General features: G+C 42.6%; 1 long non-coding RNA gene across 2 annotated transcripts; it reads right to left on the bottom strand.

Annotated features, from left to right (window-relative positions):
- Nucleotides 1-1,213: 1,213 nt before the first annotated feature.
- On the bottom strand, nt 1,214-10,703 carry LOC139357867 (uncharacterized). Of its 2 annotated transcripts, none has more exons than XR_011611775.1 (3): nt 8,442-10,703; nt 6,739-6,833; nt 1,214-2,820 (listed from the first exon to the last, which is right to left on the bottom strand). It is a non-coding gene; the product is annotated as an uncharacterized lncRNA (long non-coding RNA). The 2 variants fall into 2 exon arrangements; XR_011611776.1 differs by having other exon boundaries at nt 6,739-6,826.
- Between the last annotated feature and the right edge of the window lie 4,286 nt (nt 10,704-14,989).

Genomic DNA, 14,989 nt, shown 5'->3' with positions numbered 1-14,989 from the left:
TTTGATTATGATGTGTCTGAGGATGGATTTCTTTGGGTTTATCCTTTTGAGGTTTGTTGGGATTCTTGAATCTGTATGTTCATGTCTTTCAACAAATTTGAAAGGTTTTCAAGCATTATTTCTTCAAATGCCTTTTTCTTTTTTCTTGAGATGGAGTCTCACCGTTGCCTAGGTTGGAGTGCAGTGGTGTTGTAACCGATCTCAATCCCTGGTGGACTGAACGAAGGGAAGCGAGCGTGGGAATAAAGACAAAGACAAAAGAGTATGTTTGGAAGAAGGGGTCAGGGGGCACCTTGCCTCTAGTAGACAAGGGTCCTGAGCTTTACACAGCCCTCCATATTTATTAGGCAAAAGAGATAGCGAGAAGGGGGTGTGTGGAAGAAGAGGTCAGCTGCTTGGTCTACAGTAGGCTTGCAAGACTGCATTCCTTGAACAATAGACTCTAAATGTCCCAGTAGATAACCTCAAGGAGTCCAGCACTACCACATCTGGCTAATTTTTGTGTTTTTAGTAGAGATGGGGTTTCACCATGTTGGCTGGGCTGGTCTCAAACTCCTGACCTCAGATGATCCACCCACCTCGGCCTCCCAAAGTGCTGGGATTACAGGCAAAAGCCACTGCGCCTGGCCAAACACCTTTTTCTACATCATAGTCTTTCTCCTCTCTGGGACTCTAATAATATACATGAGGCATTTTAGTACTATCCTACAGATCCTCAAGGCTCTGTTCTTCTCTATTTTTTATATAATTTTTTCTCTCAGTTGTTCAGATCAGTAATTTCTATTATGTATCTTCTAGGTCACTGACTCTTTCCTCTGCCATCTCCATTCTGTCCTGATCCCATCCAGTGGGTTTTAAATTTTGGCTATTGTATTTTTCAGTTCTCAAATGGAAAAACTAAATACAATAGGAATAGGAAATCGTGGCAGGGTGTGGTGGCTCACACCTGTAATCTCAGCACTTTGGGAGGCTGAGGTGGGCAACCTCACCTGAGGTCAGGAGTTTGAGACCAGCCTGAAAAACATGGTGAAACCCCATCTCTACTAAAATACAAAAATTAGCTGGGCATGGTGTCGGATGCCTGTAATCCCAGCTACTTGGGAGGCTGAGGCAGAAGAATCACTTGAACCCGGGAAGCAGAGGTTGCAGTGAGCTGAGACTGCACCATTACACTCCAGCCTGGGCAACAAGAGTGAAACTCTATCTCAAAAAAAAAAAAAAAAGGAAGTCTTTGCCAAGACTTTCTTTTTTATGTTTTCATTTATTTCAAGGATGTTCTTAGAATATTTTTATAATATCTACTTTAATGTCTTTGTCAGATAATGCCAACATCTGCGTCATCTTAGTGTTAGTGTCTATCAATTATCTTTTCCCAGTTTAGATTTTTCTGGTTTCTCAAATGCTGAGTAATTTTAGATTGTATCCTGGATATTTTGAATACTATGCTACAAGACTAGAGGTTTTGTTTAAATCCTGGAGTGAATGTTGATATTTTTGTGTTAGCCATAATCAATCAGGTTGGGATTAGACTGTAAACTCCAATTAGACTTCTCTAGGTTGTAATTTTAATATCAGTTCTGTTTTCAAAGGCTTTGCAGTGTTATTTGGATCAGTCCTGAATGTTCTCCACCCAGTGGTTAGTCAAGGTCTGGGGCAGGAACTGTGTAGTTCAGTTCTCACAGCCTGTGGTACAGTGTTGAGGATCAGATCCACACATGCACAGCCTGGGAGTTACCTCAGAAATGATAAAACTTTTGCTCCTTCCTCTACTCAGTTTCCAGGTTTTATCCCAATTCCTTGGGGCTCCCTTTTATAGTTCTCTGATCAGAAAACTAGGGTTTTGTTTTTTATTTTATTTTTTGAGACAGAGTCTCTCTCTGTTGCCCAAGCTGAGGTGTACAATCTCAGCTCACTGCAGCCTTGACCTCTTGGGCTCAAGAGATCCTCCCACCTCAGCCTCCTGAGTAGCCAGGACTACAGGCATGCACCACCACACCCAACTAATTTTTGTATTTTTTGTAGAGACAGTGTCTCACTGTGTTGCCCAGGCTGGTCTCGAACTCATGGGCTCAAGTGATCCTCCCACCTCAGCCTCCCAAAGTGCTGGGATTATAGGAATGAGCCACTGTGCCCAGCCAAGTACATACACTACTTTGCTGTTCACTTCCCGTAACTATGCTTATGTCTGGAGCGAGGCAGTGGGAGGACAGAGATGAAAAAAGAAAGCAGTGGGGGTTTGCCATTTACCCTACTCTGATTTGTGGGAACACAGCACCTCTGATTAGAGAGGAAAGTTGTTTTTTCTCAAAGTTTTTGGCACCTGCCTGCTCCTCTTACCATTTACTGTCACTTTCACTTCTGCTCTTATAGGATTTCTTGAGGTTTGGGTGCTAGAGAATGGAGAAAAGAAAAAAACAAAAAAACAAAAAAAAAACAAAGCAAAACAAATCAAAACAAAAAACAAGGCACATGAGATTTCTCCCACTTTGTCTGTATATTAAGGAAACTTTTTTCCCACCCCTCAAGCCAGATCTAGAAGTCTTCTCCTGGAGCTCTTTCTGTCCACACTGATTTGGACCTCAGGCTTTTAGGCTGCACTGAGTCCAGACTAGCGATATCAGAGGGGAAAAAATGGTAAGTTCTCTGCATGTTCAGTGGTACTTCATATTCATGCCTTCTTCTCCAACCTTTCTGTTTCGATTTACTTTTCAGAGTCCTCAAGTTTGGGAGCCATGCATTCTTTCCAGGTTAATAGCTACATTCAGTAGGAAAGACAGGTTGGGATTTGCTCACTCCATCTTCCTTGGAACTAGAAACTTCCTAAAGCAGTTATGTTACAAGAAGATAATTTGAATTACAGTTTTCTAGTTTTACAATATTTTAAAGCTGATTGAATATAAATAATTTAAAAATATATTTCCACGTCCAAATATTAACATTATAATTTAAACTATTGGATCCATCATTGACCCTTTTAATAACTGGAAGGTTTAAGACTTCCACACTCAATATACTAGAAAAAAAAAAGTTCACGTTCATTCTCCCATTTTTTGTTTCTCTTGCAATATAGCACATTTACTACTAATGCTCATTTATCCCATCAAAAATGTCTAATAAAAATTGGAATAATTCAGAAATTTGGAGTGGGATTCATTTATGATTCATAAGTTACATGGTAGAGTTTGACTTATTAGAAAGCACATTGTGAGGGCTGGACACAGTGGCTCACGCCTGTAATCCCAACACTTTGGGAGGCCAAAGCGGGTGGATCACCTGAGGTCGGGAGTTTGAGACCAGCCTGACCAACATGGAGAAACTCCGTCTCTACTAAAAATACAAAATTAGCTGGGCATGGTGGCACATGCCTGTAATCCCAACTACTCAGGAGGCTGAGGCAGGAGAATCGCTTGAACTTGGGAGGCGGAGGTTACAGTGAGCCAAGATCACACCATTGCACTCCAGCCTGGGCAACAAGACCGAAACTCCGTCTCAAAAAAAAAAACTAAAACTAAAACAACAACAACAACAAAAAAAAAAACAGTACATCATGAGGCCAGGTGCAGTAGCTCATGTCTGTAATCCCATCACTTTGGGAGGCTGAGGCAGGCAGATTGCTTGAGCTCAGGAGTTTGAGACCAGCCTGGGTAAAATGGTGAAACCCTGTCTCTACAAACAAACAAACAAAAAAGAAAATTAACTGGGCATGGTGGTGTGCACTTGTAGTCCCAGCTACTTAGGAGACTGAGGCAAGAAGATCACTTGCGCCTGGGAGATCAAGGCTGCAGTGAGCTGTGATCGTGCCACTGCACTCCAGCCAGGGTGACAGACTGAAACCCTGTCTAAAAAAAATTTTTTTTTAAGTACATAATGAAACATATATAAGGTTTAGTATTAGCTAGGATTTGGCTCAGCTTTGAATAACGAAAAAAGAAAACCCCAGAATAACAGTAGCTTATATCATATATGTCTATTTTTCTCTAACATAAAGTAGGAAGTAAGTGCCCCAAGGTGGATATAGTGTTTCATTGTGTCAGAAACCCAGGTTCCTTCTTTCTGATGCTCTGCCATGCATGACCTAGATTTCTTCGTAATTCTCTCATGATCTAAAATGGTTGTAACATAGCTCCAGTCATCTCAGGAAGGAAGGGTAAAGGAGAAAGCACACAGTTCCTCTTTTAAGGACACTTCCTGAAAGCTGTACACAATATTTCTGCTTATATCTTTTTGGCCAGAACATACTCACAAGGCTACACCTTGCCACAAGAAAGACTTGGAGATGTATTTATATTCTGGGCAGTTATACCCACTTAAAAATTGAGGATTATGTTACCATTGAAAGAGGAAGAGTGATTTTGAGGGTCAGCCAGTACTCTCTGCCACAAGACTGTGTCCTTAAGCAATCCTTATGTTGTAAATAGCAGAAACTAAATTCAAGTAAGCATAAACAAAAAAGAAGATACACACACACACACACACACACACACACACACACACACACACACACACACACACAAGCTTATTTAACTGAAAAGACCAGAGGTAAAGGAAGCTTTAGAGTTAATTTGATTCAGGGGATTTTTTTTTTTTGAGATGGAGTCTTGCTCTCTTGTCCAGGCTGGAGTGCAATGGTGTGATCTCGGCTCACTGCAACCTCCGCCTCTCAGGTTCAAGCGATTCTCCTGCCTCAGCCTCCCAAGTAGTTGGGATTACAGACACCCGCCACCATGCCCAGCTAATGTTTGTATTTTTAGTAGACACGGGGTTTCACCACGTTGGCCAGGCTGGTCTTGAACTCCTGACTTCAGGTGATCGCCCACCTCAGCCTCCTCAAGTGCTGAGATTATAGGCATGAGCCACCGCGCCCGGCCTGATTCAGGGCATTTTTTAATGCCATAATGTACCTGATATAGTTTGGGTATTTGTCCCCGTGCAAATCTCATGTTGAGATGTAACCCATATGTTGGAGATGGGGCCTGGTGGGAGGGGAGGTGTTTGGTCATGGAAGTGGATTCCTCATGGCTTGGTGCTATCTTTGCAACAGTGAGTGAGAAGTCACAAGATCTGGTTGTTTAAGTGTGTAGGACTCCCCACCCTGCCACTCTCTTTTGTTCCTGCTTTTGACGTGTGACATGCCTGCTCCCTCTTTGCTTTTCACCATGAGTAAAAGCTCCCTGAGGCCTTCCCAGAAGCTGAGCAGATACTGGCACTATGCATCCTGTGAAACCTGCAGAACCATGAGCCAATTAAACTTCTTTTCTTCATAAATTACCCAGTCTCAGGTATTTCTTTATAGCAACACAAGAATGGCCTAATACTGTACCCAATTTCGTTTTTCTAGTAGCTTACTGCTCTGTCAACTTCATTATAAGACTAGCTTCCTTCTTTATGGCAAAATGTCCTCAGAAGTCACAAGCTTCACATCTGCACATAACACTGCCCAGAAGGAAAGAAAGGGTTCACTTCTGGTAACTATTGGGACAAATTATCAGTTTGCCCAGACTGTCCTGGATTTTGCGCTGAAATTTCTATGTTCAGGAAAATGTTGCAGTCCCAGGCAAACCATGATGGGTGGTTATCCACCTGCTGGCTCTCTCAGAAGGATTCAGAATCTTCTTTTTCAGAGTCCCCCAGGTAATCTCTCATATCTCATTGGCTCAATTTGGACATATTCCCCTTTAGCCAGGGGAAGAGTAGGCACTGATTTGCTTAGACCTGGCAATTACTGTGAGAAGAGCCATAGAATTGCCTGATTAAATAAGCAAATCAGAGGTAATCTCTGAAAATAAGAACTCCATCTCTCCTACCCTATAATCACATGGCTGCAACACAAGTGGGGAGACAGCCACAATGTCCATAAGACTGAACTAACATCATACTATAAATGTTTAGCATTTGTAAAGCAGAAGCCCCAGATGACACCAGAAGACTTTCTATCTCAAAAGTCAATGAAATTCTATTAAGGGGAAATTGTTCAAGCTGTAGAAAAATGTGTTAATAGAGATTTTTGCTCATTTGTCTAAGGAAATCAGTGCCTAATATTCCCCTCAGTAAAGGGAACATGCTTCAAGTTGAGCCAGTAAGACAGAATATCTCGAGGACAGGTTGGCACAAAACTACCTCTTATATTCATATAACAGTGGCAGCAGTAGTACCTGATATTATTTCACTTTCTTATGTCCAATGCTGAAGCTGGGGCAGCAAATAATTTAGTCAAAGTAATCATGCTGAAATAAGGTTAAATGTAATTTTAAATAATCCCATACAAGACTGTAGTCTTTATGAGGTATTCTGTCTACTACTGACTTATATTTGGTACCCTTTCTGTGGTGTCTCTCCTAAACGCTGATTATATATCCCCTTCCTGAGGAAATCAGTCATGTAATTTGCTTTGACCAGTAAAATGCGAGTGAACAGGACGTGTGTCAACTCCCTGGCAGGAGTTTGGAGAGCCAGTGGTTCGCTATGTTCTGCTTTCTCTCTGCCATGATGAGCAAGTGTCCCAGTGTAGCACAAGTGGGAAATAAATCTCTGTTCTAAGTCCTTGAGAATTGGAGGGCATTTTTTACTACAGAATCATTAGCCTACCCTGCACATGGTTTGCTTCCTTCAACATTCCTTTCTAGCCTCTTCTCTCTCCTGCTTTTGCTTCTTGTGTGTTTAGTTTCTCCCTTTGTATTTTACCACAGTCTTGCTCTTGAGAATTTGAGTCAATGCAAAGCAGAGAAACAGTTAACTAACCTGGAGCCTTGAAAGATTGTCTTGTCCTACACCGGCCAGATACTTTCAAAAAGAACCTTGAAAGGTATATTACCTCCTAGACAGAAAACTAGAAACTGAAGAATTAAACAAATGCTTACATTTAACTAGCTTTTAATTATTGACTTCATAGTAAACTCTTCAAATACATTTATAAATGTAATTTTTTTAAAAAAACTATATTTATAAATTTAAAATAAATTTATATTACTCCAGCAATTGTTATTTCTATTCCATATAACAATAATACTAACATAAAATTGGAAATGAAGGCTTTCAAAAATTTTTAACACTCTGGTCACTTGAAGAGAGAGTATCAACAAGGCCGAGCACAGTGGCTCAGGCCTGTAATCCCAGCACTTTGTGAGGCTGAGGTGGGTGGATTGCCTGAGGTCAGTAGTTCCAGCCTGGCCACACTACCTTGCATTCCTCTTCTGCTTTGCAGTGAACCAAGGGCAGCAAGCTGCCCAAGCAGGAGGTGACAAATGATGACAAAGAAATAGGATTCTGAGTTTGGCCATGAGAACTGGGAAATGTGAAGAAAATTTAGTCGGCAGTGAGAGAAGCAGGGGAAAATGCCTCCAAGGGTAGTAGCGATCAAGAGAATAGCTGAATCATGTTAAAGTGGAATACCACTCTTAAAGAGTATCCAAACTGCAAGTGAAGGATTACCAAAATAATGTAGTTTTAGAGATGGATCCTGTGATTTCCGTCTCCATGGGACTTGTCTGTGCTTTGATTACTGCTCTAGGATTTCTGTGGGATTCTTCTGTCTCTTATTGACTCACACAGTCTTGTAATAAATCTCCATTGAGATAGCCTGAATAAGTCACTAATGCTAACACACTCATATTGTCATTCATTAGGGCCTCCAATTTCTGTAGAAACTTACATTACTCTAAATCTGCAGTGTTTCTCAAAGTGTTGTGTTAATCCCCTACTTCATAATGATTCATATTATCAATAATTTAGAGTTCCAGTCATCTCTGAATTATTGAATCCAGGGGAGAAGCACAAGAATATACATACTTTTAAATAAACTTTATTTTTAAATTTTAAATAATTTTTTAAGAGACAGGTTTTCACTATGTTGCCCAGGCTGGCCTTGAACTCTTGGGCTCAAGTGATTCTCCCACCTCAGACTCCCAAGTAGCTGGGATGATAGGTGGGCACCACTATGCCTGGCTAGTAAATTTTATTACTTATTTATTATTATTTTTTGAGATGGAGTCTCACTCTGTCACCTAGGCTGGAATGCAGTGGTGTGATCTTGCCTCACTACAACCTCCACCTCCTGAGTTCAAGCGATCCTCCTGCCTTAGCCTTCTCAGTAGCCGCCCTCTCGCCCCACTAATTTTTGTATTTTTAGTAGATACAGGGTTTCACCATGTTGGCCAGGTTGGTCTCAAATTCCTGACCTTAGGTGATCTGCCCAGCTTGGCCTCCCAAAGTGCTGGGAATAAAGGCGTGAGCCACTGTACCCAGCCACACTTTATTTTTTAGAACAATTTTAGAATTACAGAAAAATTGAGCAGATAGTATAGTTCTCATATCCTTCCCTACCCACTACAGTTCCCCTTACTATTAACATCTTACATTAATGGAACATTCATTACAATTAATGAACCAATATTGATAAATTCTTATTAACTAAAGTTCATAGTTTATTCAGATTGCCTTTTTACCTAATATCCTTTTTTTGTTCCAGGATCCTGTCCAGGGTACCACGTTTAAATTTAGGTGGTTGTCTTAGGCTCCTTTGGATGATGCCATTATCTCAAACTTTCCTTGTTTTTGATGATATTGACAGTTTTGAAAAGCCCTGGTCAGGCATGATTCTCCTTTATTGGAATTTGTCTTTCTCTTGTGATCAGATATGGGTTATAGGGAGGAGGTTCACAGAAGTAAAGTGGAAATAAGTATTTTTACTGGCACCCCGGTGACTTACGTGTATACATTGTAGTTAGAGGCCCTGTTGTTAACATGTGCATATGTAGTCATTGTGCCTTTGGGCAGCTTTGAGAATTATACTACTATACTGAAATTTTCAAGAGCAGGAACCATGTCTTACTCATCTTTGAATCCTTAGGGTTTAGAACAGGGCTCATCATATAGTACATATTTCATAACGTTTAATCAAATGAAAGAAAGGTACAAAGCTGGAAATTTATCCTATGAATTTACTCCTATATCAAGTACTCCCATATCAAGTAGAAACACAAGAGTTTCTACCCTGGGAGTTTGGAAAAACAGTGGAGCAACAGAAGCTTACTTTAGAGGCCACTTGTCTAAGCCTGGATTAATCAATCTTGCTCATTCCCTCTGTAAAGCAAATTCACATAGAACATGCAGCACACTGCAGGCTATAGTAAAGTTGTAGGCTACTTAATAGGCCCATGCACTTCTGCTCTTACCAGCTGAGATTTTTGCTTACCAGGAAAGTTTGTTTGTATCTAATCTGTGTATGTCACTCATATTCGTTATTACAAATATGCAATTTTATTCATATCAGAAAAGTTAGCTAAGTAAAAGTGAAAAAGAACTGTTTCTCTAAAAATGAAAATGGTAGGTCACCAAAAATAACTACTATGGATTGAACGTCTGTGCCCCCACCCCCCAATTCACATGCTGAATCCCAATACAGTTTGGATATTTCTCCTCTCCAAATCTCATGTTGAAACTTGATTCCCAACACTGGAGGTGAGGCCTAGTGGGAGTTGTTTGAGTAATGGGGGCAGATCTCTCATGAATGGCTTGGTGCTATCCTTGCAGTAATGAGTTCTCACTCAATCTCTGAGAACTGATTGTTAAAAAGAGCCTGGCACCTCCTTTCCTCTTGCTCCCCCTCTTGCTGTGTGACACACTGGCTTCCCTTCACCTTCTACCATGAGTGGAAGCTTCCTGAGGTTCTCATCAGAAGCTGATGCCAGGGCTGCTGATGAATATACAGCCTGCAGGCCAAGCGTGGTGGCTCACGCCTGTAATCCTAGCACTTTGGGAGGCCGAGGCGGGTAGATCACCTGTGGTCAGGAGTCCAAGACCGCCTGGTCAACATGATGAAACCCTGTCTCTACCAAAAATACAAAAACATTTAGCTGGGCTTGGTGGCAGGTGCTTGTCATCCCAGCTACTTGGGAGGCTGAGGCAAGACAATCACTTGAAGCCAGGAGGTGGGGGTTGCAGCGAGCCGAGATCGCGCCATTGCACTCCAGCCTGGGCAACAAAAGCTAAACTCCGTCTGGGGAGCGGGGGCAGGGAGAAGGCTGGGGGGCAGTGGCTCAAGCCTGTAATCCCAGCAACTTTGGGAGGCTGAGGCGGGTGGATCACCTGAGGTCAGGAGTTCGAGACCAGCCTGGCCAATATGGTGAAACCCCGTCTCTACTAAAAATACAAAAATCAGCCTGGCGTGGTGGCACGTGCCTGTAGTACCAACTACTCGGGAGGCTGAGGCAGGAGAATCGCTTGAACCCGTGAGGCGGAGGTTGGAATAAGCCGAGATCCCGCCACTACACTCCAACCTGGGAGACAGCGAGACTCCATCTCAAAAATAAAATAAAATAAAAAATCTTGCATCAACACTCCTACGCAAATGTCTCTGCTATTCACTCAACAACTGGTCATCAACCTCCACCCCGCAAACACAACCGTCACGTCTATCTGGTTCCCAAGTAGGCGGGTCGGTGACCCTCACGAGGAAAGGGAGTGTGTGGGCCTGTCCGTCTCCAAGGCCTCTCCACCCAACAGTCCCTCAGCGGTTTCGCTGTTCTGCGAGGTCTTTACCCCAGGATGTTCCGGGAAGTCAATCCCTCCCCGCCCTAGGCTACACCTGGAGCGGCCAGCAGCTGACCCGAACTTTCTGCCGGGCCTCCTTTCTCATTCCTCGGGTTCGCCAGTGCCACACCCACCAAGGGCTTGGTCTCGTAAGAAGGCCTCGCTGGACTACCGCGACTTGTTACTTATGGGGGAGGATTTACGCGCGTCCTTCCGGAAGCCACACATCACTTCCCTCGCTCCGCCCAGTTTATAGACCTGCGCACCCGCAAGGGCATGAGAGAGACTAGCCGGCGCGCGGGGACGCCGCGGGGACGCCCCTGCGCACGCCCGTACTTCCGCCCCGTCCAGCCCCCTCGTTGCGGAGCCCCGGGCCAATCAGATCGTGCCTCGCCTCTACGCCCCCGGCTCCCCGAAACTTCTGTCCTCCTTTGAGGACGACTTTGGGAACACAATAGTCCCCTCGCCGACGTCGCCTTAGACGCGTTGCCATACGTCGTCACCCATAGAAACGGCTTTCCGCGGGGCGGACTCCAAGCCTCTCTTGTGTGAGCGGGCGGGGGTAGCGGGAAAGGCTGTTTTTCATTTCCAAGAGAAAACCGTCACCCCGCCCACCTCGAACCTCCTCCCAACACCTCAGGATAGAAACGCCGCGCTCAGGGGAATGAGAAGTGTTCTGATACAGGAAAATGGAGTTCGTATTTCTTTCAGAAGGTGACCGTTTTCCTCCTTCTGAGGTCACGAGCTGTCCGTCCCATGCCCAGAATTCCTGAGGCCCGGCGTGGCGTGTTTCCGGTCGCTGGGCTCCTCCGAGAGCTGTGGGAAGAGGCGCGGGCGACGGAGGGCGTCAGCGAGCCCGGTCTTCGCCTGCCTTCGCCGGCGTGGACTCTTCCCAGTGTCCGTCTTCCCCCGCGAAGTAATAGTGTCCTGTATTTCCTGATTGTAAGAATAGTGCTTTTAAAAAATGCCTGCTCCCTGTAATAGCAGTAGTTCAATAGTACATACATGTTTATAAAAGAAACTTAAACTCTCATTCTTGCCACCATGGATAATACTATTAACATATTGCTACATAAATTTAGAGTTTTCATACATACACGTAAAGATGTTTGGTTTTTTAAAATAGGAAAACGTAACCGCGTTGTCTCCCAGTAATGTCTTTGCAGGTAAATTAAAATAGATTTTATATATACATATATGTATACGTGTGTATACATTATATATAATGTATGTGTGTAATATATGTATAATATGTAATATATACATATTGTATATGTAAAATCTCTTAATATATATATTTTATATATATATATATATTTTTTAAGAGATAGGGTCTTGCCCTGTTGCCCAGGCTGGTCTTGAACTCCTGGGCTCAAGTGATCCTCCCACCTCAGGCTTCCAAAGTGCTGGGATGGTGGGCATGAGCCACCGGGTCCAGCCTACAGAATCATTTTTAATGGCTGTATGGATATAATTTGTTCAACCAGTCCCTAAGTTGTTGGACTTTTCAGGTATTGACAGCTTTTCAGGTCTACAATCCTAGATGAATATTCTTATATGTAAATCTGTATATGTCCTTGATTATTTTCTTACAATAAATTCATAGAAGTAAAATTACTGGATCAAGGAAAATGCACGTTTGTAAGATTCCAAATGTTACCAGACGCTCCCCTAGAAACCTATTTACTACTTTTCCATTAACAGTATGAGAACGAATATGCTGTCTGCATCTCCTTGCTAATCTTAGATATTGTCAATCTTCCTGATCTTTATCATCTCTTTAAAAAAGGCCTGTTTTAATTTGCAGTTTGTTGCCTACGTGTAAAACTGAACATCTTTCATATAATTATTGGCTCTATTTTTGTGAATTGCTAGTTCATGACTTCTGCCTATTTTTCAAATGAAATATTCATATTTTAGAAATTGCAAGTGCTTTTTGTATATTAGAAATATTAACCTTTGATTGAGATATTTACAGATATTTTTCCTGTTTTTTAAATTAATCTTTTAATATCACCTATGGTTTTTTTGTTTTGTTTTTACTGAGGAAAGTTTTTAATTTTTATGTAGTTATGTCTAATGAGTCATTTCCTTTGTTTCTAGCTTTGATGTCATGGTTACCTGTATTTTCTTCTAGCATTTTTAGAGTTTAAAAAAAATAATTTGCCAGGCGCAGTGGCTCGCGCCTGTAATTCCAGCACAAATGCTATGCATTTACATTGCGTTAGGTATTATAAGTAATCTAGAGTGATTTGAAGTATACGGGAGGATGGATGTGGGTAGGTTATATGCAAATATTACATTTTATGTAATGGGCTTATTATCCATGGGGGTTCCTGGAAACAGTCGCACATAGTTACCATGGGATGACTGTACTAAATGTCCATATGTACTTTTTCTGTTTCACTGATTTATCTGCTACTGGGCAGTAATACTGTTTTAACATACCTTTAGATTATTTAAAAATTTCTGATGGGATAAATCCCTGCTTACTAGTCTTTAAAAATATATTTAACACATGTAAAATATAATTTTGTGATATATGTAAGTTTAAAAGCATAATAATATGAAGCCAACCTCAACTTAACCTAGAACATTACCAATAGTGTATAAATCTGTGTGCTTTTCCCAGGATGGCAGAGGATATCCCTGCCATCCTCTCCAGAGATACATTATTTCTTCCATGGTAACTTTAAACTTTGTCAAATTAAAAAAGAATTGTGGCCGGGCGTGGTGGCTCATGCCTGTAATCCCAGCACTTTGGGAGGCCGAGGCAGGTGGATTACCTGAGGTCGGGAGTTCGAGACCAGCCTCACCAATATGGAGAAACCCCCATCTCTACTAAAAATACCAAATTAGCCGGTCGTGGTGGTACATGCCTGTAATCCCACCTACTTGGGAGACGGAGGCAGGAGAATCGCTTGAACCCGAGAGTTGGAAGTTGCGGTGAGCCGAGATCACACCATTGCACTCCAGCCTGGGCAACAAGAGCAAAACTCTGTCAAAAAAAAAAAAAAAAAATTGTAACTTTGATTGCGATTGCAGTTACTTTTATTGATAAATTTAGGGGCAATGGATATCTTTATGAAAGTAATAAATACGTAAACTACGAAGTGCCTTATTTGTGTTATGTAATCCACACAACTCTATTATCACCCTCATTTTACAGATGGGATAACTGAGGCATAAAGAAATTGAATAATTTGGCCATGCGCATTGACTCTTGCCTGTAATTCCAGGACTTTGGGAGGCCGAGGTGGGCGGATCAGGAGGTCAGGAAATCAAGACCATCCTGGCTAACATGGTGAAACCCTGTCTCTACTAAAAATACAAAAAATTAGCCGGGTGTGGTGGCACCCGCCCGTAGTCCCAGTTACTCAGGAGGCCAAGGCAGGAGAATCGCTTGAACCTGGGAGGTGGAAGTTGCAGTGAGCCAAGACAGCGCCACTGCATTCCTGCCTGGGTGACAGCGAGACTGACTCCATCTCAAAAAAAAAAGAAAAAAGAAAAAAAAAGAAAAAGGAATTGAATAATTTGTCCAAAGTCAAGCTGCTAAGTGGCGAGGTCAAAAGTCAAAGCTAGGCAGTTTGACCCCAGAGCCTGTGCTCTTGTCCTATTGCCTCTCCACAATATGGAATTGTTCATATGTTTATAATGAACATGCCAGTCAGTTTGCCTCCACCACTCTCCCACGTCCCAGTTGGCATCCTTATCCTTTATTAACCTGCTTCTCCCTTGCCATAGCTGATTGGAATAGAGGCAGGTAGAAAACTGATTCAAGCTGGTCCAATCAGATTCTCTTTCCGGGAAATGTGGACTAGGGGTGGGTAGAAAACCGATTCAGGCTGGTCCAATCAGATTCTTTCCTGGAAATGTGCAGTTACATAGTTTTAACTGGTCTCTTGACCTAGAAAGTAAGGGAAAAGGAGGGAGAGATGTTTGATCCACATGTATGTATTACAGAGAAAGCAAGGCTGCAGAAAGAAGCATATTCACAGAGAAGCAGTTTCGAAGTCCTGTGGCGACAGAGGGGGATGATGGATTACCTGCCCTGGGTTCTGGGGCTTTCCAGGTCCTAGCTTGTCACTACTAAGTCTCTACTGCCCTATCCACTCTTAGGGATCTCCACAAGGTACCCCTCCTCCTTCAAATAGACCCCTTTTTGCCCAGACTTGGTGGCTCATACCTATAATCCCAGCACTTTGAGAAGCCAAGGCAGGGGATCATGAGGTCAGGAGTTCGAGACCAGCCTGGCCAACATGGTGAAACCTCGTCTCTACTAAAAATACAAAAATTAGCCAGGCGTGGTGGCACATGCCTGTAATCCCAGCTACTCGGGAGGCTGAGGCAGAAGAGTCACTTGAACCTGGGAGGTGGAGGTTGCAGTCAGCTGAGATCATAATGTACTCCAGCCTGGGTGACAGAGCAAGACTCCATCTCAAAAACAAAACAAACAAAACAA

Source organism: Macaca nemestrina, chromosome 13, assembly GCF_043159975.1.
Source record: "Macaca nemestrina isolate mMacNem1 chromosome 13, mMacNem.hap1, whole genome shotgun sequence".
Taxonomy (NCBI): Eukaryota; Metazoa; Chordata; class Mammalia; order Primates; family Cercopithecidae; genus Macaca; species Macaca nemestrina.
The sequence above is the reverse complement of the archived record's forward strand: the minus strand, read 5'-3'. Positions and strand labels throughout refer to the sequence as shown.